Raw genomic sequence first — 26,137 nt, 5'->3', positions numbered from 1 at the left:
TCTCAATATTAGTAGGTTGAAGTGAATGAGAGACCATAAACAATTGAATAACAAAAGGGTTGTTCGCTGTGGTCATTTTAAAATCTAAAGTTGTAGGCTCCAGTTTAGAATTTATCTCCTCCACCTATAGTGGTAAGATTTTAGTGTTAGTAGAAGGAGTGACATCGAATTCCTCGCCAATATGATCATTTGAATCCATAAAGTGCGCCACGCAGACATCTATAGATTTAGGAGTTTCAATTAAAAGAGACTCATCATCTTCAAATTTATCTATCAAATTCATCTCATGGGTCAAGTCCTCATCCTCTTGTGGCTTGTGGAAATGAAACACATTGAATTCTACCATCATATTCCAGAAAGATATTTTCATTACTCCATTCCGACAATTTATGATGGGATTGGAAGTGGCCATGAATGACCAACCTAATATGATCGGAATTTGAGCACCCATATTTGAAGCTAAGTGTGTGTCTAAGATGATGAAATCTACTAGGTAGTAGAATCTATCGACTTGGACCAACACATCTTCTATCTTACCTCTTGGTATTCTAGTCGAGCGATCGGCTAGTTGTAATGTTGTTTTGGAAGGTTTCATCTCACCGAGGCCTAACAGTTCATATACTGAGTGTTAGTGCACTTATTTGCACTCATGTTTGTCAATTACGTGACTAGTTATGTCTTGAAGTCGGATGAGTTCTAAACAAATAAAGACCGGCGATGCAACTAGATCAAAAGCATCAAAGCCACATTGAAGACAAAGGATTGCTTCTACGATCGTAAACCATGCAAATAGATGATCTTAACCAAAATAGGAAAACCCACCTAGGTCATCTATTCTAAGCCAATCCCAAGTCCATATTTTATATCCTATAGTCTTGGCTTAAGAAAGTCCTAAGTTGGTGAAAGATTTATTAGAAAAAATAGAAAAATAGGAAAATATGTTCACTGTCGGTAGAACGAAGGTGCCACCGAAAGGCACCTTTAATACCACCAAAGATACCTTCGGTGTTACCGAAGGGGCTCAAAACAGTCTAGCAATCTTACAACGATAATTCAGTGTCACCGACTGCCATTGACGAACAAAGTTCGGTGCCACTGAAAGAGACTATTTTTAATCAACAACTTGGGAATTTAATTTGGTATTACTGATAGATAATTCGATACTACCGAAGCAAGTTCGGTAGTACTGAAGGTCACTTTGGTAGCAATGTAAACTAGCCATTTTATAGTCATTTTCTATCTTTGGATGCTTTTATCTATAAAAATGGCTTCTAGGAACTTGAAAAATTAGTGAAAATAGGTAACATAAAGTCTCTAGTGTATCCTAAGCTTATCCTAGCCCATTTAAACTCTATCCATACGAGTTTATATTTTCTTCATTGTGATCCTTCACTCTTATGAGCATTCAAAGCTCCTATTTAATGAAGGACATGAACTCATGCCTTCTCTAGAGTATAAAGACCAAACAAATAGGAATATCCTTGGTTCTTTGATACTCTAAAGCATCCATAGGTTGAATCCCTTAGAAAATCCACTCACTATCTTAAATATGAGATTCAACTAACTCCAGTAACCTTGGTCACCTTGATAGATACATCAAATGTAAGGTCCTAGATCGTGAAGCCAAACTAATAGGAAAATCCAAGTTACGCAATAGGGGTAGCATCGGGAAGATGATTTAAGCACGAAAGTGCGAAGATCAAGCTCCATAAGATGAGCTACAAGAGAGAACTCAATCCGACAAGTGTCATTTTAAGAGTTCAAAAGTTTAGTCTCTTTCCTCATATAAGATTGAGGTTAAGATTTTTCTATCAACAAACTCGTTTTGATTCCTTGTGTGGGACCTTAGCCGAAGGGCCTAAACTTAGGTGCCTTGTGTGAGACCTTAGCTGGTGGGCCTAAACTTAAGTAACTTGTGTGTGACCTTGGCCTGTGGGCCTAAACGGTAGGTGCCTGTTAAGGGTCAAATATTTCATATTGGACCCTATTTATTACTTGGTTTTATTAACATGATAATGCTTAATGTTCTATTTTAATCATGTTTGTGTTGCAAGGTAAATTTAAAAGCTTGTATTGAAAAAGATGTTAAAAGTATGGATTTAACACTCAAGAATCACCAAAGCCAAGAATGGATTAGATAAAACCAAGAATAAAGAATGCGCATACTGAAGATCCAAGAAAACTAAGTCCAGAATGAAGAAAATCAGAGTTTTGAAGTGAAATTTGGTGATTCTCGACTAGTCCTAGCTCCGGCTTAACCAATCCTGCATACACTAGACCAGTCCTAGCCTCAGCTTGACCAGTCCTGGCTCCAGCTCGACTAGTCTTGAACTCCGCTAGACTGGTCGAAGGTGCCTCGACTCGAACTCCAGTGACAAAATCATTAAAAATCAGGCCACCCTCGACTAATCCTGGGAAACCCTCGACCAGTCGAAGGTGACCCTCGACTAGTCTTGGGAAACCCTCGACCACTTGAAGGTGACCCTTGACCAGTCGAGGGTTGTCCTCGACCAATCCTGAGTTATGCAACCAGCACATGAATTGCGGAAATTTGAAGCGGTTTCTGGAATTTTCCAACTAAGTGCGAAAGTCTTAGTCCTAGAACTATAAATAGGGGTCCCTAGGGCTTTCCTAAACATCATCTAGGGTTTAAGGAGCGGAGTAAAAGCACAGAGAAGCCGTCGCCAAGAGTTTTTCTTCCCTTTCCTTAGTTATTTTTTTATGCTTTTCTTAAGAGATTTTAGATTAGTCATGTCTATGGTTGGCTAAACCTCTTAGATAGGGCTAAGAGGTGAAGCTTGTAGCATTATGAGATGTTTTATATTGCTTTGATTCATGTTTAACTTGAACTATCATTGATTCGAGTTCGATTATAAGGAATACTTTCAGTTTTTAATGGTTTGTTGTGACTCAAATTACAATAGATCTGTGATAGCTTTGAGTATGTTCTTATCATGTATTGAGATTGTGAAATTAGGAAATCTCATTGTTCACCATTGTCTCATGGGCATGCTTGGGTGATGGAATCCTTCTAATCTTCACGATTCTCTTATGATTGGTTGTGAGATTGGTAAATCCTATTGTTTGCCTTGTCTCATGGGCATGGTTTTGTGATGGAATCACTTCCAGTTCTCACACCTCTCATCCATTGAGAATTAGGTCAAAGAAAGTTTAGATTTGGTTTTACTGAGATATCTTACAATTGGATAAGATGGAACTCTGATTCCAGTTGTGTCCTTGAATCAAGAATAGTTCTCTCTGATCTCTACAAGTAGATCCTTGGAAATCCTAGTTTTTCACCTTTGAATTTACAAGTTTTAGTTAAATAATTCACAATTACTCTTCGAATTTTCCAGATTTAAGTTTTCATCTTCTTCTAGCTCTAGTTCTAGTTGCTTTCAGAAGACACACAAGTTCAGTCTCTGTGGATTCAACCTCGGTCTCACCGAGATTATTATTGCATCGTGACCCAGCACTTAGGGTAGTGAACAAGTTTTTGGCGCCATTGCCGGAGATTGATGGCTACATTTTTCTGAGATTAGTTATTTTTAGAATTAGGTTAAGATTATGGTTTTTCTATTTTTTATTTTTAGACTAGGGTTTGTTTTCTATTTTTAGAAACTTTTTAATTCTAGGATTTCTATTATTTTTTTAAAAAACTAACTTTCTAATTCTAGGTTTAGAACTTTCCTTTTAGGTTGGAATATGAAATTGAGGGTTGAGCGTGTTTCGTGCCCAAGTAGGTCCGTGACAACACTCTAGTCTCTTGAGTGAAGGAGGATTAATCGAAGGGTTATCTATCCATCACATGATTAGACACCACTTAAGATCCTCAAAGTTAATTGAGGTTATGGCTATAAATCAACCAGTCAATGAACCGGGAAGACAACCTCAACCTAGGGTTGAGTAAGTCTAGGATGAGAATGAGTTGCATTAAGCACCCCCACCTCGTAATATGTGAGACTATTTACAATCGGCGGGGGTGAGCACCCCCTCATGCATGGTTTTTCCAGAAAATACGGGACATATGGATATTAAGCCAGGGGTGATCCAACTCCTTCCAAAACTCCATGGACTTGAATCTGAAAGTCCATATCTGCACTTGAAAGAGTTTGATGAGATTATAACCACTTTATATTTTCCTAATGCTTCTAAGGACACGGTCAGACTGAAACTCTTTCCCTTTTCTCTAAAGGAGAAGGCTAAGACGTGGTTGCATTCACTACATCCCCGATCTATTGGCACATGGAACGACATGATAAGGGTGTTCATGAAGAAATTTTTTCTGCATCATAAAATGAACACCCTTAGAAAGTCAATCATGAACTTTACCCAAAAGGATGATGAAACATTCTTCCAATGTTGGGAGCGGTTCAAGGATCTTGTCAGTTCATGCCCACAATGCGGTTTTAAAACGTGGCTCATTACACACTTTTTCTATGATGGTCTGACATCTTCCATGCGCCAATTGGTCAAGACAATGTGCAATGGGAAATTCATGAATAAAAATGTCGATGATGTGTGGGACTACCTGGATAGACTTGCTGAAAACGCACGATTATGGGACACTTACCCAAAATCAAGTACCACTTCTAGGCACACTCAATTAAGGAAAAGGGGCGGAGTATACTTTGTGAAAGAGAATGATGATATCAATGCTAAAGTGGCTAATCTCAAAAGGAAATTCGTGGCCATGAAATTGAAAAAGGATAAGGGTAAGGAAATTGTTTACAGTATTTGTGGTTGCAACATTCACACAACTAAAAATTACGCAACAATATCTGTTTTTCAAGAGGTACTTAATGAGCAATTTAATGTCGTAAGTAATTACCAAAGACCTTTTAGTGGGCCCACCTCTAATACATACAATCCTAGTTGGAGAAATCATCTAAACTTCAGTTAGAGGAATGGGTAAACTACTACCCCTCAAGGTTTCTTCGATCAAATTCCAAATTAAGGGAAACCTCTTGAGGATCCGGTTCTAAAACATATTCAAGACCAAGAGTTACTTAATTAGAAGTCGGCTCAAGTGCTCCAGGATAGCAGATCAGCAATAGGAACGCTTGCGTCATCTGTTCAAAGGATATAATCACACTTAACAATTGGGGGAAAGGGGATGCTTCCTGCTTAACCTCTTCCCAATCCCAAACTGCAATATGATATAAGTGATCCAAGCTCTTCAAATCAGATGGAGCAAGCTAAATCTATCATCACTCTTAGGAGTGGGAAGACCATTGACAAAACTATTCCGGTTAGGGCTGAAAAGCCTAAGGACCTAGAAGAGGACAACAATGATAGACCTAGCACTGCTCTATAAGAATTGGAACTAGGACTTCAAGGCAAGCTGATTACTCCATTCCCCCAACGGTTGATTGCACCAAAATCTCTCTCTAACTCTCAGGACATTTTAAAGGTGCTAAAACAAGTGAATGTCAATATTCCTTTACTAGATGCAGTTAAATAAATACCTTTATATGCTAAATTTTTTAAATACTTATGTATGACCAAAAGATGGTAAAATATTCAAAAGAAAATCTTTTTAACTAAAAAAGTGAGTGTCATCCTAAAGCAAGATGTGCCACAAAAATACAAGGATCCCGGTAGCCGGACCATTGCTTGCATAATTGGGAACTACCGAATTGAGCACGCAATTCTTAACTTATGAGCGAGCGTAAATCTGATTCCTTACTCGGTCTACAAATAGCTAGGTTTGGGTGAATTAAAACCTACTCTAACCACATTACAACTTGCTAATCGCTCAGTTCGTGTACCGAGAGGGGTAATTGAGGATGTGTTGGTCCAGTTTGATAGATTTTACTACCCAATAGATTTTATTGTCCTGGATACGTAACCCATCAGTAACATGAGCACTCAAATTTTCATGATTCTTGGTCCCCCATTCCTCACCACTTCAAACACAATCATTAATTGTACGAATGGAGTCATGAGTATGTTTTTCGAGAATATGACATTGGAGTTGATTATCTTTTCAACACAAGCACACAGTTAGAGGATGATGATGATTTTCACGACATTAACATAATTGACTCTTTTGTGGAAGATAGAACACTTTTGACCTTATCCTTTAACCCTCAAGAGACGTGCCTGGCCCACTCCCATGATTTTGACGATGACATTATTAGGGAGACGGGTGCCATGCTTGATATTGTGTCGGTACTTGAAGTTAACTGGTGGAGGCCACAATTTGAAGATTTGCCCTAAACTGATTTAGTGCATTTACCATCTAACCTCAAGGCACCGAAGCTTGACCTAAAACCTTTACCCTCTGATTTGAAATATGTCTATTTAGGTAAAGATAAGACATATCCAATGGTGATTTCTTCCCACCTTGAGCAAGAACAGGAGAGTATGCTCATTTCTACTCTCATTGAGCACAATGGAGCTCTTGGATGGTTGATTGCGGACCATAAGGCAATTGACCTTTTGATTTGTACTCACCGCATTCATCTTGAGGATAATGCGAAGACATCACGGTAACCATAACGTAGACTAAATCCAAACATGAAGTGGTTAAGGCCGAGGTTCTTAAACTATTGGATGTGGGTATCATATACCATATATTCGATAGTCAATGGGTGAGTCCAACTCAAGTGGTTCCTAAGAAGTCTAGAATGACCATCGTAGCCAATGCCAACAATGAATTCATGGCAACTAGAGTCACTATTGGTTGGAGAATGTGCATTGACTATAGGAAGTTGAATACCATCACGAGGAAGGACCACTTTCCTTTGCCCTTCATTGATCGAATTTTAAAAAGGCTAGCTGGTCATTTCTATTACTGTTTCCTGAACAGATATTCAGGCTACAATCAGATTGAGATAGCCCTTGAAGATTAAGAAAAAACCACGTTCACATGTCCTTTTGGCACCTTTGCTTACCGAAGGATGCTATTTAGACTATGTAATGCCCCTGCCACCTTTTAGTGATATATAATGAATATTTTTTCTGATATGGTAGGACAATATTTAGAGGTCTTCATAGATGATTTCTCGGTCTTTAGTCCATCCTTTAGCGAATGCTTGGAAAATTTGAAAAATGTGCTGAAACGAAGTGCGGAAAAGAACTTAGTACTGAATTGAGAGAAGTTTCACTTCATGGTTAGTAAGGAATTTGTCCTTGGACACATCATCTCGTTCAAGGGAATTGAGGTAGATAAGGCTAAAATCGATCTTATCTCTAACCTACCTCCACCCAAGAACATACGAGACATGCAATAATTTCTAGGACAAGCCGGGCTTTACAGAAGATTCATTAAGGACTTTAGTAACCTCTCTCATCCTCTATGTAATCTACTTCAAAAGGATGCACCATACGAGTGGACTGAGTAATAATAGGAAGCTTTTACTAAGCTCAAAGGCATGTTAACCACTGCACCTATCATGCAGCCACCCGACTAGAACCTTTCTTTTAAACTTATGTGCGACACGTCTGATTATGCCCTTGGGGTGGTTTTAGGCCAGAGAAAAGAAAAGAAGCCCTACGTTATTCATTATACAAGTAGAACTCTAAATCATGCTCAAGTGAACTACTCGATTGTGGAAAAGGAACTCTTAGCCGTAGTGTTCGCTTTGGACAAATTTACGTTCTACTTGATCGGATCTAAAATTGTCATTTACACAGATCACGCGACGCCCAAGTATCTTCTTTCTAAGAAAGATGCTAAGCCCCACCTGATAAGATGGATCCTCCTACTATAAGAATTTGATTTGGAAATAAAAGATAAAAGGGAGTAGAGAACGTAGTGTCTGACTATCTTTTTCGCCTTGATCTCTCTGATTCCCTTGAGATGACACATATAAATGACATGTTCCCTGATGAACAATTGTTTAAAGTCTCTCATTCACCTTGGTTTGCTGATATTATCAATTATCTTGCCATAGGTTTCACAATAACATATTGGACCGCGCAAGATAAGAAAAAAATTCTTCGCCGAGGTTCGTAAGTTCTTCTGGGATGATCTATATTTGTTTAAATATTACCCAGACCAAATCTTAAGGAGATGTGTGCCAGATAATGAACACCAAAGTGTCATCTCCTTCTGTCACTCTCAGGCCTATGGTGGTCACTTTTTTGCTAAAAAGACCATGACTAAAATCTTGCAGTGTGGTTTTTACTGGCCCACTATGTTCAAGGACACTCATGAGTTTTGTAAAGCTTGTGAGAGTTGTCAAAAGTTGGGAGCATTGTCCCGTCGAAATATGATGCCTCTGAACCCCATTTTGATCATTGAAGCATTTGATTGTTGGGGCATTGATTTCATGGGACCATTCCCCCAATCTTTTGGGAATTTATATATTTTGCTTTCCGTAGACTATGTCACTAAATGGGTTAAAGCGATTCCATGTTGGATCAATAACCATCAAACAGTCATTAAATTCTTAAAAGAGAATATCCTTTCCTGGTTTGGAATGCCTCGAGCCATCATTAGTGATGGGGGCTCACATTTTTATAACAGGCCATTCGCAAACTTAATGAAGAAATATGACATCTCTCACAAGGTGAGCACCCAATATCACCCACAAACAAGTGGGCAAGCTGAGATTTTCAATAGAAAAGTTAAACACATCTTGGAAAAGACGGTTAACCCTGACCGTAAGTATTGGTTAATCTAATTGACTGATGCCTTATAGGCTTACCGTACAACATTTATGACCCCTATTAGAATGTCTCCCTTTATACTTGTCTATGTGAAGGCTTGCCACTTGCCTTTGGAGTTGGAACATAGCGCATACTAGGCAATCAAAAATTTGAATTTTAATCTAGACAACGTTAGCTCGTGACACAAACTTCAATTGAATGAACTCGAGGAAATTCGAAATTATGCGTATGACTCGAGGAAATTCGAAATTATGCGTATGAGAACTCAAGAATTTATAAGGACAGGATGAAGGTGTTTCATGACCAACACATTCTTTGAAAATTATTTACACCAGGTCAAAAAGTGCTCTTGTATAATTCTCAGATACATCTGTTTCCAGGCAAACTCTAATCTCGTTGGACAGGTCCTTACACTATTACTAATGTCTACCCTTATGAGGTCGTCGAGATACAAGATCTGAACAGTGGCAAAGAATTCAAAGTAAATGTACATTGATTAAAGACATTTGTTGAGAAATTTGATTAAGAGGACATGTCCATACTTGTGATTGATCCTGTTTACCAGGATTGACCTCCTAGTTTGACGGACGTGTAGTTAGGTTTACTACTTTCATAGGAATAGGATAGTTTTCTTTCTGTTGTTTTAGGATAGTTTGCTTGTTGTTAGTTTAACTCTTGTGTTAACCCATCTTCACGCCAAGTCCTTTGGAAAAAGCTTCAAAATTCCTTCTTCACGTACTACTTTTCCATTACTTCTCCTTTACTTTCGTTGTCTCATGTGCATTGCATTCTTATATCTTTTACATTGAGGACAATGTAGATTTTAGGTTGGGGATGGGGGATTAGGCAAGCCAATCAGTGTTTTCTTAGTCTTTGAGCAAAAATTGTGAATTTTTTTCTAAAATTTTTGTAAATTCGAGTGATTTTGAAGGTCATCCATGATTTAGAAGTGTAAGATACTTAATGTTGGTGATTTAGGACTCGTGAATTCAGTTGCTTGTTAGATTTCATAGTTAAGTTTAAATTATTAATCCATGATTAGAAGTTTTAAACATTGATTAAGTCATGATTTCAAATGTCACATCTAGCTTACAGATTAAGGTTTCAATTTGATATTAAATTGTTAACTTGGTGATTATTAAGCATGAAAGGAACCAACCTGGGAATTTGTCTATCATGTTCAATTTAAAAAAATAAAAAAGGAGAATCGTAGCTAAAAAACAGTCATAATCGAAAACGACTACCTATTAAAGATCTTTAAAAAGGTTGACATAACGTAAAGCCATCGATGGAAAAATTAAAAGCTGAAAGAATAAAGATGTTAAACTGTAAGGCAAGTTTTGGTTTAGGTTCTGGTTATCCTGAATGCTCTTTTAATTATCAATGTTATCATGAAAATTGAGAATTGGACCTTTAATTGTGATAAGTCGAGGTTTCACTCTGCACCCATGGAACTCAATGTTTAGAATTGTTCTAATTGGTGGATTAATACTTTGAACTTGACCATGAAGTTTATCGAGCACTCAAGTTTAGGAGAAAGTAATACTTAACATTAATGTATTTTAGAATTCTATTATCTGGATTATTTTTCAAAACCCACTTGAGCTTATAGAAATTGCCATGTGGTTCTCAAAATATTTTTTGCATACTTTACTTGGGACTAGAAAAATGCTAGTTGAGGATTGTGTTGAGGGTCAAATATTGCTTATTAGATCCTATTTATCACTTGGTTTTATCAACATGATAATGCTTAATGTTCTATTTTAATCATGTTTATGTTACAAGGTGAATTTAAGATCTTGGATTGGAAAGGATGTTAAAAGCATGGATTTAACGCTCAAGATTCACGAAAGCCAAGAATGGATCTGATGAAACCAAGAATGAAAAATGCACATACTGAAGATCTAAGAAAACTAAGTCCATAATGAAGAAAATCAGAGTTTTGAAGTGAAATTCGGTGATCATCGACAAGTCCTAGCTCCGGCTCGACCAGTCCTACATACTCTTGACCAATCCTGGCCTCAACTCGACTAGTCCTGCCTACGCACGACCAGTCCTAACTCCGACTTGACCAGTCCTGGACTTTGCTCGACTGGTCGAAGGTGCCTCGACTCGAACTCCAGTGATAAAATCATTGAAAATCTGGTCACCCTTGACCAGTCGAGGGTTGTCCTCGACCAGTCCTGCGTTACGCAACCAACACACGAACTGTTAAAATTTGAATCAGTTTTTGGAATTTTCCAACTCGGTGCGAAAGTCTAAGCCCTAAAACTATAAATAGGGGTCCCTAGGTCTTTCTTAGACATCATCTAGGGTTTGAGGAGTGGAGCAAAAGTGGGGAGAAGCCGTCACCAAGAGTTTTTCTTCCCTTTCCTTAGTTGTTTTTTATGCTTTTCTTAAGAGATTCTTATTTAATCATGTCTATGGTTGGATAAACCTCTTAGCTAGGGTTTAGAGGTGAAGCTTGTAGCATGATGGGATGTTTTCTATTACGTTGATTCATGTTTAAGTTGAACTATCTTTGATTCTAGTTTGATTATAAGGAATACTTTCAGTTTTTAATGGTTTGTTATGACTCAAATTACAATAGATTTGCTATAGCTTTGAGTATGTTCTTATCATGTATTGAGATTGTGAAATTAAGCAATCTTGTTGTTCACCATCGTCCCATGGGAATGGTTGGGTGATGGAATCCTTCTAATCTTCATGATTCTCTTATGATTGGTTATGAGATTGGTAAATCCTGTTTTTTGCCTTCTCTCATGGGCATGGTTTTGTGATGGAATCACTTCCAGTTCTCTCACATCTCATCCATTGAGAATTAGGTCAAAAGAAGTTCAAATTTAGTTTTACTGAGATATCTTGCAATTGGATAAGATGGAACTCTGATTCCAGTTGTGTCCTTGAATTAATCATAGATCTCCCTGATCTCTACAAGTGGATCCTTGGAAACCCTAGTTTTTCACCTTTGAATTTACAAGTTTTAGTTAAATAACTCACAATTAGGTTTTCACTTTTTCTAGTTCTACTTCTAGTTGCTTTCAGAAGACACACAAGTTCAGTCCCTGTGGATTCGACCTCGGCCTTACCGAGATTATTACTACATTGCGACCCTGCACTTGGGGTTGTGAATAATGCCTAGTGCGGGACCTTGGCCGGTGGGCCTAAACATGTGTCCTTAGTGTAGGACTGTACAGGTTGTTGGTGAACCTAATTGAAAACCATCAATAGTGAAATTTGGTGCACTCTGGGATTGAGTGTGGATGCCGAGAGTGGAGTAAACACGTAGCCGAACCACTATATGTGCTTGTGTTTGGGATTGTCATTTGTGCATCTAATTAATTATGCTTATATATGCTTGAATATTTAAATTCATATACATGATTGAATGAATGATATTTGATTAATAGGAAACACTTCCCACACACAAGCTCACTATGATATAGGCTAGTTGCTCCATTGGTACTACATCTCAAGCTGCTTATGTGTTTGGACCCTCTAACTGGCTTAAAAGCCATTACAGTTACATTGCCTTGCTAAGTTTATTTGTAAATCATTCAAGTTAGGCAATAGAAGTTTTTATTTGGTACACTCATTTGAAAAGTCCCATTCACCCCCCCCACCCCCACTCTAGGACTATAAGAACAGTTCCATACTTCTACTAGTGCGGTGCAAATCACAATTTCAATTGGTATCAAAGCGGATTCTATTCACAACCCCAAGTGTAGGGTCATGATGTAGTAATAATATCGGTGAGACCAAGGTTGAATCCACAGGGACTGAACTTGTGTGTCTTCTGAAAGTAACTAGAACTAGAAGAAGATGTAAACCTAAATTTGAAATATTTGAGAGAGTAATTGTGATTAAAGTAATTAAAGCTAGTGAATTTAAAGATGGGAACTAGGGTTTCCAAGGATCCACTTGTAGCAATTGAGAAACTTTGTTGCATAATTCAAGGACATAAATGGAATCAGAGTCCTATCTTATCCAATTGATAAGAAGAGATTTGTCAGATCTTTGAACTTCGCATAGATCTAATCATCAACCGATGAGAGTTGTGGGGATTTGTAAGTGATTCCATCACTCAACCATGCCTAGGAGACAAGGCAAACAACAGGATTTACCAATCCCACAACCAACCATAAGAGAATTGTGAAGGTTAAGAAGGATTCCATCATCCCATCATGCCCAAGAGATGATGGTGAACAACAAGAATTCTTAATTTCATAATCCCAATTCAGGAAAAGAAGATATCTCAAGCTATCGCAGATCTATTGTAATTTGTCACAACAAACCATTAAAAACTAAAAATATTCCTTCATAATCAAACTAGAATCTAAGAGATTTCAACAAAACATGAATCAAACAAAGCAAACATCTTAATCACGCTACAAGCTTCATCTCTTAGCCCTAGTTAAGAGGTTTAACTAACCATAGACATTATTGAACTAAGTACTCTTAAAAAAGATCAACTAAGGAAGAAAAAGAAAATATCCTGGATGGCGGCTCCACCCTTTTGTTCCACTCCTCAAACCTTAGAAGATGCCTAAGAACATCTTAGGGACACTTATTTATAGTTTTACAACTCTAACTTTTGCACCGAGTTTGAAAAATCCAGAAACTACTTCAAATTTACGTAGTTCATGTGTTGTCTGCAGAACCTTAGACTGGTCGAGGACAAGCTTTGACTGGTCGAGGATTTGCTTCAACTGGTCGATGATGACAAAAATTTAAAGGATTTTGTTGTTAGAGTTCGAGTCGAGGAATCTTCGACTAGTCGAGCAGGAGTCTTCGACTGGTCGAAGGAGGGCTTAAATTAGTCGAACCAGACAGATTTTTAGGGTTCTTTTTCTTCACTTCAAATCTTCGATTCTCTTCATTCCTCACTTGGTTTTCTCAGATCTTTGGCATTTGAATTCTTCATTCTTAGTATGATAATATCTATCCTTGGCTTTGGTGATTCTTGAGCATTAAATCCATGCTTTTATCATCCTTTTCAATCCAAGCTCTTAAATTCACATTGCAACACAAACATGATTAAAATAAAACATTAAGCATTATCATGTTCATAAAACTAAGTAATAAATGGGGGATAATATGCAATATTTGACCCTCAACAGGTTCCTCTTAAAAGGCTTAACAACTTAGAGGAAGATCCAAACAAGAAGTTGGAATAATGAGTAAAGAAGGACCAACTGTCTCTCGGCCTCCTCTCTTTGATGGCTCAGATTACTCTTATTGGAAGTCTAAGATGTCATATTTTCTACAAGCTTTAGATACTGAAGTTTAAGAAGTTGAGAATGGATATGTACCTCCAACCGAACAAGTGGTACTAGACAATAATACAACTGTCTCCATACCAAAACCAAAAAAGAAATGGACTACATATGATAAAGAAATGAAATTACATGAAGTTAAAGCCATGAATGCTATTTACTGTGGAGTTTCATAAGAAGTGTTCAATCAAATCAGTATGTGTGGAACTTCGAAAGAAGCATGGAATTTATTGCAAACCACCCATAAAGGAACAAACACAGTAAAAAGATCAAGGCTATAGTTGCTAACCTCCCAATTCGAAAGCATAAGAATGAAAGAACATGAAACCTTCACGGAATTTTTCACAAAATTAAATGTCATATGCAATTCTATGGGAGGACTAGGTGAAAAAGTTCCTATACCCAAAATCTGTAGGAAAATCTTAAGATCCATACTGGAAAGGTTCAACTCCAAAGTCATCACAACAGAGGAATGTGGGAACATTGATGAGATGAAAGTTGAAGAACTAGTGGGATCATTACAAACCTTTGAGCTACATTTCAAACCTCCCACAAAATCAAAACACAATGTCCTCAAAACCTCTAAAACCATAATGGAAGATGAAGAATCTGAAAATGAAGAAGATGATGAGGAAGTGGCTCTTCTGGCCAAAAGGTTCAGAAGATTCTTTTACAAGAACCGCGGCAAGTCCTTTGATGGGAAACAATTGGACAACAAATGCCAGATAGGTAAATCTTTTAGAAAGTCCAAAGATCTCCAATGCTATAACTGCCAAAATTTTGGACACATATCCATTGAATGTCCAGTAAAGAAAAGAAAAGGAAAAGCCATGACAGCCACATGGGATGACACAGATGACTCCAATACTGAGAATAGTGAGTCCAAAATGGATGATGGTCATAAGTCACTAAAAATACTTATGGCATCTACCACCACATTCATTCCCAACCTAAAGAACAAAATAAAAGAAAAACACATAAAAATGAAGGATGAGAGCCAAATATGCAATCTACTGGCTCACATCACATCATCTCCTCAAAAATATTGAAAAGCAACCTTAGTGGTCGACTCGAGCTATATTGTATATCAAATGATCAATCCTTATGACAGGTCAAACTAATATGTATGAGATTCCTAGCCTCTAAATATTTTTTGAATGTATACTAGGAAATTTGTTGTAGAAAATTCTAAATCTCATGGATATTTAGGTAACACCGAACATACCTTCGGTGCCACCAAAATTGATCAGTGTGAAACTACTTAAAACCCTCAATGCCCACTTCTGTTTAGACTGTGACTCTTCGTGTTTCTTCTTAAGCCCAGTTGGAGGGCCGTACAAAGCAAAAAGTCAAGGTACTTTCTAGTGCTTTCTCAATACATCTAAAAATAAGATCATTTTTCTTAGGTTTATCTTCTCTTGATAGGTTTGTCCTTCATTTCACTTCATTTTTCACAAATGGGGTCTTCACCGCCTAGAGAAAATAGATCCAAGAGGAAGCATGACATTGAAGGTCTAATCAGAACTAGGCAAAAATTATGCATTCCAAAGCATGAATGATCTTCTAACCAATCATCTAGACCTTCATCTTATTCAAATCCTGATTCTATTAGCCTCATTGCAGCTAGATTTTTGAAGAGAAGAATTGTCTGTGAAAGAAAAATAAATGTAAAATGTCTTGAAAATTTTCTTATTCGGGAAATTCTTTCACAACAAGGGCAGCTGAAAGTTCTGTCATTTGGAGGGCCAGTGAACGAAACCTTAGTCCAATCATTCTTATCTCATTGCACTCTATCTAAGGGTTTTGAAGTTGCCTGTGATGGCTGTAAAATTAAAATGACCCCATATCACATTTCAACCCTCATAGGAATACCATTGTGCTCTAAACGACCCATGTTATTAAACCTACCTACTGAAGCAAAAAGAGTTATTTGGACACAATTTTAGTGCAGTGGGAAGAATGTCCCTTGGCATCACGGGAACGCACTACGGGCCACAAATATGTCAAATGATTATTGTATACTCTATCAGATTTGCATTTCGAACATCTATCCTAGATACAGAAATCACACCGAGCTTACACCATTCATAGTAGAGACTTTATATCATATCGGTAAAGGGGAATCATTGTGTCTACCTACTATGATATATAATGAAATGGTGTTAAGTTTTAAGTCTAACTTCACAACAATATCATTTGGCCATTTACTGTGCAACCTGGCCCTTCAATGTGGATTCCGGGTTCCTGAAGGGGAATCCATATCTGCCCTAGAAATCAATGAGAATAGTATTAGGAAAATGAATCTCTTTGCTGTGAATGAAACTGATAATCCAATATCAGCAGAAGAAGATCTTCCGGGAAAGGAAGATAAAAAAAGGTTAAAGAAAACCTAGATACCCATTCACCAACCTTAGCTCTTACAATTTCTACACATCAGAAGAATGCTCTCATGCAACTTTTGGAGAATCAATTAAAACTTGGTGAGATGATGAAATCAATGGGAAAAAAGCTCTACTCACTCCAACAGTCGATGGACAGATTGCGCACACCTATCATGTTCTGAAGAAAATACTGCTGATAGATCTTCTTAGATTAACTATGTATCATGTTTATTTTTGTGTTCTTTTGTTTTACAAATGGAAACTTATTCTGATATATCGATGCATCAATCATTCATATCTGATTTTTCAAGGGAATTATAAGTATCCAATCTTTTGTTATATTTGTAAATTCATAGTTGGTACTTTTGATAAAAATATCTAAAGTTGCATATGCATAACTTACTGAAAACATTTCATCTGTTTTACTTAGTATATCAAAAATTATATATGAAATTCCATGTGCATATTGTTAATCTTTCCATTAATGGCTCTAAATATATGATTACAACACAACAATGGTTAGAGACAAGTGAAAGGCTCCAGCGAGAGGAGAAAATTCCTTCAGAAGAAATAATCTCTCATATTCAAATCCAACTGAAATGGATATGTCAAACAAAGATGTCCATGACAGAGTGATCAGATCTCTCCTTATTGAACCATATGGGATTGATCTTTACTTAGGATCAATTGGGTGGGATAACCTACTGTATTTTGGAGGAGAGATCCAATATGATCTCATTTATCAGTTTTTAAACTCCTGTCATGACACAGAGGATGATCCTCCATCAATTAGCCTTAACTACATGAATAAAGTCAAGGAGATTACTCCTTTAGTACTGAACCAACTATTACAACTAAGAGTCACATAGACTCCCTCGACTGATCGTCCTCTGAATCACTTGGGAGTCTGGGGAGACGTAACTCGAGCTTTGTGTGATGGCTCCATAATTTCGTGGAACAAATAGAACATCCTCCACTCATCTCATTTGGACTCAAACATGAAAGTGATACATAACATTCTGAGTACAAATGCATACCCATGTGAAGTTTCTGGAGATATGATATCTCCTTTCATTCTAAATATCCTGTATGACATCCTTCAGGGGATTGAGATCTGTTTACCCACTCTTATCCTAAAACAATTGATCTAAGTAGTTAAGGGCAATCATTGTACTAGCCTTCCTTTCCCTAGTGTCATCTGTAAACTCTCAAAATTTCTTGGGTTGCCACCTACTCATGATACGGTATATCCTGCCGTGTGCTTCACCAAAGAAACTCTAATTCAACTAAATGTGTTTACAACTACACTTGAGGAAAATTAGGAATACAGGAGTGGCGAAAATGCTCAAGACACTCCCATGGCCGCTAGCTGGGACTCTTTTCGCACCCCAATACCTGCACTAAGTCCATTATCTGTCAGCACTGAGCGCATCCTTTGCCAGAACGATCCAGTTCATCAACTCCTTAAAGGGTAGTCAAATATAGAAGCTTGCCTTAAAATTGACTCTCCGGGATTGAACTGTGTCTTGATGCTCTTCAACATATTGGGGAGCACATCACTGAATTGCTTCTGACTTGTCATTCTTATATCCCTCCGTATGAGGGTGGATCATCCCGATGATGTTTACTGTGTTATTGCTGGATCATAATACATTTATTTTTGGATATTTATGCCCTTAAGGGCTCTTTGTTGGTTTTTGGATAATAGCTTAATCTACCCAATCTTAGGGTAGTAATTTTCATGAAGTTTTTGTATTATCTTTTCTGCTCATGTTAGATATATACTCTCTATATTGTTATCTTTTCTATCTAACATATGAGTTACTCGCTTATGATGATATATTTAATGTCTAGGTAATGATCTTTACACTTATATCATTATATGTTCTCTTACCCTCTGTTTTATCCATTCTCACATGTTATTGAAATATTTCTTGATTAACTCTTTGCCAATAAATGATGAAAAGGGGGAAAATAAACCTACCTACCAAAACAATGTTCGTCTCTTGCAGAAATTGTTTGTTTCCCTTATTGCAGGTTAGTCTTGGTAAACACTAAGTGAGAGCAGCATGATTTTATATTACATGTCAAGTCTGGAGTTGTAAATTTTATTTTTGATATGTAATCTTTATTGTTTTGGTATGACATTAGTATGGACCATGACATGGTTGTAGGTTAGGTTGTTTTTATCACATAATTGACAAAGGGGGAGATGTTAGTGCACTTATTTGTACTCATGTTTGTCAATTACGTGACTAATTGTATCCCGAAGTCGGATGAGTTTTAAATAAATGAAGATCGACGACGCAACATCAAAGCCACATTGAAGATAAAGGATTACTTCTATGATCTTAAACCTTGCAAATAGATGATCTGTAAATGCTATTATGAAAATCTAGCACCCGTAGTATTGTTAAATTTTATTGTGCCAAACCATTTAGTATTTACACTATGCTTTGAGTTGAAGTGATCAAGTTCATGCATTTTAAAGTTGTCTACATCTTCATCGAACTTGCCTACATCTTCAAGTTGAAGTAAAGCGTGTTGAAGTTCATGTTTTTAATATCAAATTCAAGAACTCAAGTTCAAGTTTGAAGTTCAACTATCATACGCTAAAGACTCAAGAACTCAAACGTAACTCAAGCTTAAGTTCAAGAGATCGAACTCAAGCTTCAAGTATCACAAGATATCAAGATTCAGAAGTAAATGATGTTTCATTTGTTCCTACTTACAAACAGGTTTAGATGACCATAGATTGACCCTAGATTGTGTCATATTCATTGCATATTCTTTGTGGTTCATTTCATATGTTTATAGGACTTTTTCTTGACTAGTCTTAGACCTTGTTCGATTAGTCCAAGTACTAGCTGAACTAGTCTAAGAGTTTTCTCGACTAGTACAAAGTTTGTTGCTATTTTTCAGAATTTTTTGTTGGGCTCTCGACCAGTCCTAGAGACTACTCGACCAATCGAGTGAACAATGCTCGACCGGTCGTGCAGGCTCGACTCAAAGTCCATCAACATTTCTAGGTCCCACTCGACTAGTCGAGTGCAGTGCTCGACCAGTCAAGCAAGCCACTCGACCAATCGAGCAAGCCACTCAACCAATCGAGTAATGGTCTTATCTTTTCATGCTTGAAAATTTGAAATTTTATTGGTCCTTCGACCAGTCGAACCGACCCTTAGACCAGTCGAGTGAACAATATTTTCACCTATAAACAGAGCACAAATTTCAGATTTTATTCATTCATTAAAAGTGAATTCAAGACACCACTCTTAGAGAAAAGTTTGTGATATTTTTAAGCTATATTGTGCTCATTTATTTTCTCTTTAATTAGCTTTTGTTATTTGATTTTGAGATATTTATTCCAATCTTACTTTAAGAAGGGATTTGACTTTTTCCCTTTCTTGAGACTAAAATCAAATTAAGCTAGCCCAGGTTGATTTGATTAAAAATCATTTTGAATATCTTCTTCTATGAGACTGGACATTGAACATCTTCGTCTACATCGGATCGGTTCTACCGGGCTTCTTCAAAGGAGAATTTCCAGATAAGTACATTTACTTTTTGTATATCCTTTTTTGGTTTTTGAGGTTGTGCCAAAAAAATCACTTTTTGGTTTGTCTGAAGTGATTCAGAAAATCTCAGAGTGTGGGGTTTTTGCAATTGTGTAAGCCCAATCAAAGACGCAATTGTGAAGGTTTTAAAGTAAACCTTGGAAAACCTTTTTTTTCATAGTGAACGCTAATATCCCGAGAGAGTGGATATTAGGAGTGGAGTAGTTGTGTGGCTATTTTCTAACAATTGGTGTACAGACAAGTGAACCACTATAATTCTTGGAGTTGTGGTGGATGATTGAATGTGCGTATGTGTGTGAATATTGTAATTAATTTTGAGCATTTGTGGAGAATGGTCTAATTTATTTTATACACTTGTGGGAATGCTGTAATAACTTAGTTTATTTTATTTGCTATTTCCTTTGCCTCTTTATTGGTTTGGGTTTTTAATACTTACAAACATTCTAGTAAGGTTGTCCTACCATAAGCCTTTGGTTTTTGGTGTTAGGTTGTCCTTAGAACTAAGTTTGTATGAACCTCTATAGACTAGTATATTTGAGGTTGCTGTTTACTTATGCTTCTTTATTATTTAATTATGCTATCATTCTTTATATTCCACATTTATTTTTTAATTTGACATTGTCCTATTCAACCCCCCCCCCCCCCTCCAGGATGTATAGCTCAGCCTTTTCAAGTGGTATCAAAGCCTAATAACTTCTTTTTGTTTGGATTCATTTCCTAAGCTAATCGATTTGAGCTTATAAGTTGTCAAATTTTGATAGCCTCTTAATTAATAGGCCTCCACCTTTTGATGGATCCAATTATGCCTATTGGAAAGTCAGAATGAGGATCTTTTTAAGGTCCATCAATGAGAGTGTGTGGCAAGCCACGGTGATTAGATGGATCCCTCCTACCACTGAAGTTCTAGGCACTGATAGAACCAAATCTATGAGAGTTGCATCTTATTTTTCTTGAACCACACTTCAGAAAAGTGAGAGTAGTGCCAATGCAAAGGCTTTAAATGCAATCACTAGCGCACTATCACTAGATGAATTCAAAAGAATTATATCTTGTGATTCTGTAAAGAAAGCCTGGGATATTCTAGAAATGACACAAGAGGGTACGACTATTGTCAAGAAATCTAAACTTCAAATCCGCACCACTCGGTTTGAGAAGATACATATGGAAGAAAGTGAAAATTTCATGGACTTCTATACTAAATTAAATGACATAGTCAACTCTATGTGGGGTCTTAGTGATAGTATCCTAGAAAGCAAAGTCTGTGCAAAGATACTACGCTCATTGCCTGAAGGGTTCAATTCAAAGGTCACTACCATTCAGGAACTTCGTGATACGGATAATATGAAGGTTGAAGAACTGGTTAGTTCTTTACAAACCTACGAGTTAAAATTTAAAGCTCTTAAAGGTAAGTTCATCGCCCTTAAGTCTTCAAATAATATTTCTCAAAATAATGCTAAAAATTCTGATTGTGAAAACTCTGAAGATGATATGACATTATTAGCCAAGAAGTTTTATAAGATTTTCAAAAGTAAAAAGAGGGTAGATTTTCAAAAATCTTTAGAAAAGAAAAGAACTAGATTTAAAAACTGGAAATCTATTAAAGACAGTCAATGTTTCAACTGCCATGAATATGTGCATCTAACAAACAAATGTCCAAAGAGGGACAAATCTAAAAAGAAAAGCATGTTGCCACATGGGATGAATCATCTTGCTTTGAAGCCTCTTCTAAGTCGGATGATTCAAAACCTGAGTTTACTAATGAGGTCAAAGCCTTAATGGCTCTAGCTAAATTCCCTTTCTCAGATAGTGATGATTCAACTAGTTAACAAAATCTGAGAAGTGATCCTGAAAATGATGAAGGTTTACAAGATGCCTATGATGCCCTATATAGGGAAAGTTATAAGATAGCTGTAAAATTAAAACCTCAAAAAGAAAAGCTTTTAAAATTAAAAGAAAATTTTGATAATCTAATCTTAGAAAAATCACATTTTTCAGATTGTTTTGAAAAAGCTAAATGTGATTTAGATTTCAAAACCTCCCAAATTGAAAATCTAAAATCTGAAAATGAAAAACTAAAACTCGAAGTCTCTTCTCTCTTGAGTATGAAGGGTACTTAGAGGTATGCCCAGGGTGATCTTAAACTTGAAAGACTACTAACCGGATCGAAGAAATGTGGCGATCGATCTGGTCTGGGCTACAATAAAAATATACCTCCCAAAAGTAAGTCTACTCCTCTTAAATTTGTTAAAGGGGAGTCCTCTAACTCAAAAGGGAAAAGTCTGAATCAAAATAATTGTAAAAATTTTAAAACTTTTCAGGCGATGAAACGTAAAAATAATCATATCAACTATAGATATCAAAATCACAACCCCTTAGCTAAGAAAATTGTGGATATACTTAAGGAGCTTCTAAAATCTAACTCGAATGGTAGAATATACAACCACTACAAGCATAGAATGACCAATTATACTCCAAAATCCAAAACAGTAATGAAATGGGTTCCTAAGGTTGCTTGTTTGGTTGCGCACACCGCTTTCAAGGCATCAAGTCAATCAAAGTGGTGGTTGTTCTAGACACATGACAGGTAATAAAGACTTGTTCACCAATCTTAAAGATATGACTGATGGCTCAATCACATTTGGTGATGGTAGAAACTACAGGATTATTGGCCAAGGTATGGTTCAACTCTTCAATCTTCCTCCATTTGAGAATGTTTTGTTTGTAGAGGGCCTTAAGCATAATCTCTTAAGCATTTCTTAAATTTGTGATAATAAACATAGCATCAAATTCACCAACCAAGGGTGTGAGATTTCTAATGAGAATGGTTTTATGATATTAACTGGTTGCAGAACATCTGAGAACTACTATATAGTTAGTGACTCAAACTCGTCTAAGTTATCTTGTTACATGGTCCAAACCGATGAGACTGAATTATGACATAAATACCTAGGAAATGTACACTGCCGTAATCTTTATAGACTGAGCAAAAGTGAATTAATAAGAGGTCTACCCAAGTTAAAGAAATTAGATAAAATTTATGGCGAATGTCAGATTGGAAAACAAACAAGGAATGCTCACAAGAAAGTGAACTCTAGTGCCACATCCAAACCCCTTGATCTCCTCCACTTGGATCTCATTGGACCAATTAGAATAAATAGTCGAGGAGGTAAGAAGTATATTTTAGTATTTATAGATGATTTTACCTGATATACATGGGTAGTTTTTATAGAGAGAAATCTGAGACTCTCGATGAAGTAAAAAGGATACTCAAGCATATCTAAACTGAGAAGGAATCACATGTCACCAAAATCCGTAGTGATCATGGTTCTGAGTTCGATAATCGCAATTTTGAGAAGTTCTATAGCAATCATGGAATATCGCATGAGTATTTTGCACCCAAGACACCTCAACAGAATGGGATAGTTGAAAGGAAAAATTGAGTACTTCAAGAAATAGCTAATGTGATGTTAAATAGTATGAAACTTCCTAAAAATCTTTAGACTGAAGCTGTGAATACGGCGTGTTATATCACTAACCGTGTCACGGCCCGAACTTAGAAACCAGGCTCATAAAATTCCCGATCACTGAATCCGGCGCCGACAGCCTCCGTAGAACCCCATTCTCGGCTCCCGACACCCATGTGACCTTATCAACAAGTTGTATGGCAAATAAACGTTACGATGGGCCCCAGTCCCACCCAGGTCCACGTGACCTTATGAACTGTTGGATGACAGATAAATATCATAGTGGGCCCCCAGGTCCACGTGACCTTATGAACAAATTGGATGCAAATAAACAATACAGTGGGCCCTACCCTGGTCCACGTGACCTTATGAATAGATTGGATGATAAATAAATATTACAGTGGGCCCTACCCTGGTCCACCTGACCTTATGAACAGTTGGATTGCAAAATAAACATTATGTTGGGCCCTAAGTTGGGTGGAAAATAAACATTTCGGTGGGCCCTAGGTTAGGTGGGAAATAAACATTATGGTGGGTCCTCTTGGGACCCACTTGTGTATGAATTGTGTCCACACCTTTCATCAGTGTGGACCTCCACCATGAAGTATGTGATTTATTTATGCCTTCCATCCCTATGGGACCTACCATGATGCTATGTTTCCTCATCCTTATGAGTTATGCTTACTTGCAGTGATTGTGTAAATTTCGAGGATGAAATTTTTATTTAGAGAGGAGAGCTGTAAGACCCGTGTCCTAGTCCATACCGTTCCGTTGGCCTCCACGGTCCTTCCAATCGAATTCTGGCAACCTTCGCACCGTATCCGATGATTACGCGCAATCCTAAGCCAAGTCCTGCATACCGAAGACGGCTCGACCCGAAACTTGTATCTTAGCGATCGTGCCGTCGCCGCGGTTCCAACGTCGCGACTCCCATACCGAACAGATATCCAGGCCAGGAGATGTGGGCTTACGTTCATTTCGAAGAAATGCTGTGCGTTGTGAATATTGAGGGAATCTCTGCGATATGTCCCATCAATCAATGTCAAGTACAAGCCTTACCCTAAGTACAACAACCCATCCCTACTTTTTTCAAAAGTCCACTCTCTCTCCACCTCACCATCCCTCTTTTACAATTTTCAAACAAACCCATCCCCTTTTTCTACAAAAATCAAACTCACCCATACCTCCCATCCCCTTCCTTACATCATCCCATCTCTTTTATTATTTTTCCTCTCTCATTCCATCTCTTCACTTCCAAGCAACTAAGAACCCCAAACGTCCAAGCCTCCTTAACTCTCCCCAAAGCTAAGTGTGGCCCACCCTCTCATCTTTCATCCACACATCAAAATCCCATCAACCACCATTAAAAGTAAAGGCAAGGAGCATAGAAGGCTAAGAGAGCAAGGAGGAGGCCTGGAGGTGGATGAACCATCATTTATTTTAACCTTAAGGGCCCACTTGTTGTGGGACCCACTTGATGTATGTGTTATATTAATGGAGGGCCCATAGTTGTGGGGTCCCTCCTCTCTATCACCATCTCTCTCTCTCTCTCTCTCTCTCTCTCTCTCTCTCTCTTTCCTTTCCCTAGAATGAAGTGGGCCCCACCAAATCATGTTAAATCCACTCCATTCATCAATGGTGTGGCCCACCACATTTTAGGCAAAATCCACCGTCCGGTGGGAAGTCCCACTTACAATATATATATATATATACAATATATTATATTTATATTATGCTAATATATAAATATACATATATATATATATATATATAGATGGTGGGCCACGTCCATGTGGGACCCCCCACAATGCATGTGCTTATCCATGCCGTCCAGCGTCCCTGGACGCTAGATGGGTGTGGCTAATGTGGTGTGTGTATACTGACATGGATGTGTACTATCGGCAAAAAAAAAGAGAAAGAAGTGGTGGGCCACTTATGTAGGCCCCACCTTGATGTATGTAATCAATCCAAGCCGTCCATCCTTTTCTTCAGGCCATTTTTGGCGTTAAGCCAAAATTTGAGGTCAATCTGACTTCCTTATGGGCCATAGTATGGACAAAAGAAATCTCACCATTAAAATACCTCCCTAATGTTCCTATATATCAAAAACCATCCAATATTGGTCTTGATAGGTTTGTATCGAGCCATAGGGACCATTGGTTGGGTTGGATTTGTCTGAAGCGGGCCCCACCTACCAAAAACCACAGGAATTATGATTTCAAAAAAAAGGGGCAGCAGCACCTGCTACTGCAGCTGTCAGTGGGCGGGCGGATGGCCTGGCAGGGCCCTTATGACCCCAGTTGTGAGCCCCATCGTGATGCGTTTCGAACATCAACACCATGCATTTGATGGGTTCCCTCGGACCAGGAGGCTACCCCAAAAATCAATCGTATACGGAACTCAGGTGGACCACACCATCTAAAATCATGTGAAGACATACCTAAAACATGTAAAATCACTTGGTGGGGCCTACCTAAAATTTGGATGCGACTAAAACTTGGTTTGAACCCTCAACCAAGTGGGACACACATAATGGGTGGGCTGGATTTGTGAACCACATCAGGGTGGACTCCCTGTCCACGTGATAAATAAATATATATATATATATATATATATATATATATATATATATATATATATATAATAAATGAAAAAAAAATATCATGGTGGGCTCCCTGATCGTGTGACCCTATCAACAGGTTGTATGGCAAATAAACATTACGGTGGGCCCCAGTCCCACCTAGGTCCACGTGACCTTATGAACTGTTGGATGGCAGATAAATATCACAGTGGGCCCCCAGGTCCACGTGACCTTATGA

At 37.6% G+C, this 26,137-nt stretch overlaps 1 non-coding gene across 1 annotated transcript; it reads right to left on the bottom strand.

Annotated features, from left to right (window-relative positions):
• Positions 1-4,303: 4,303 nt before the first annotated feature.
• LOC131238340 (small nucleolar RNA R71) lies at positions 4,304-4,410 on the bottom strand. The gene has a single exon (XR_009167741.1). It is a non-coding gene; the product is annotated as a small nucleolar RNA R71 (small nucleolar RNA).
• Between the last annotated feature and the right edge of the window lie 21,727 nt (positions 4,411-26,137).

Source organism: Magnolia sinica, chromosome 2 (assembly GCF_029962835.1).
Source record: "Magnolia sinica isolate HGM2019 chromosome 2, MsV1, whole genome shotgun sequence".
In the NCBI taxonomy this organism is placed as follows: Eukaryota; Viridiplantae; Streptophyta; class Magnoliopsida; order Magnoliales; family Magnoliaceae; genus Magnolia; species Magnolia sinica.
This window is presented reverse-complemented; position numbering and strand designations above follow the sequence as displayed.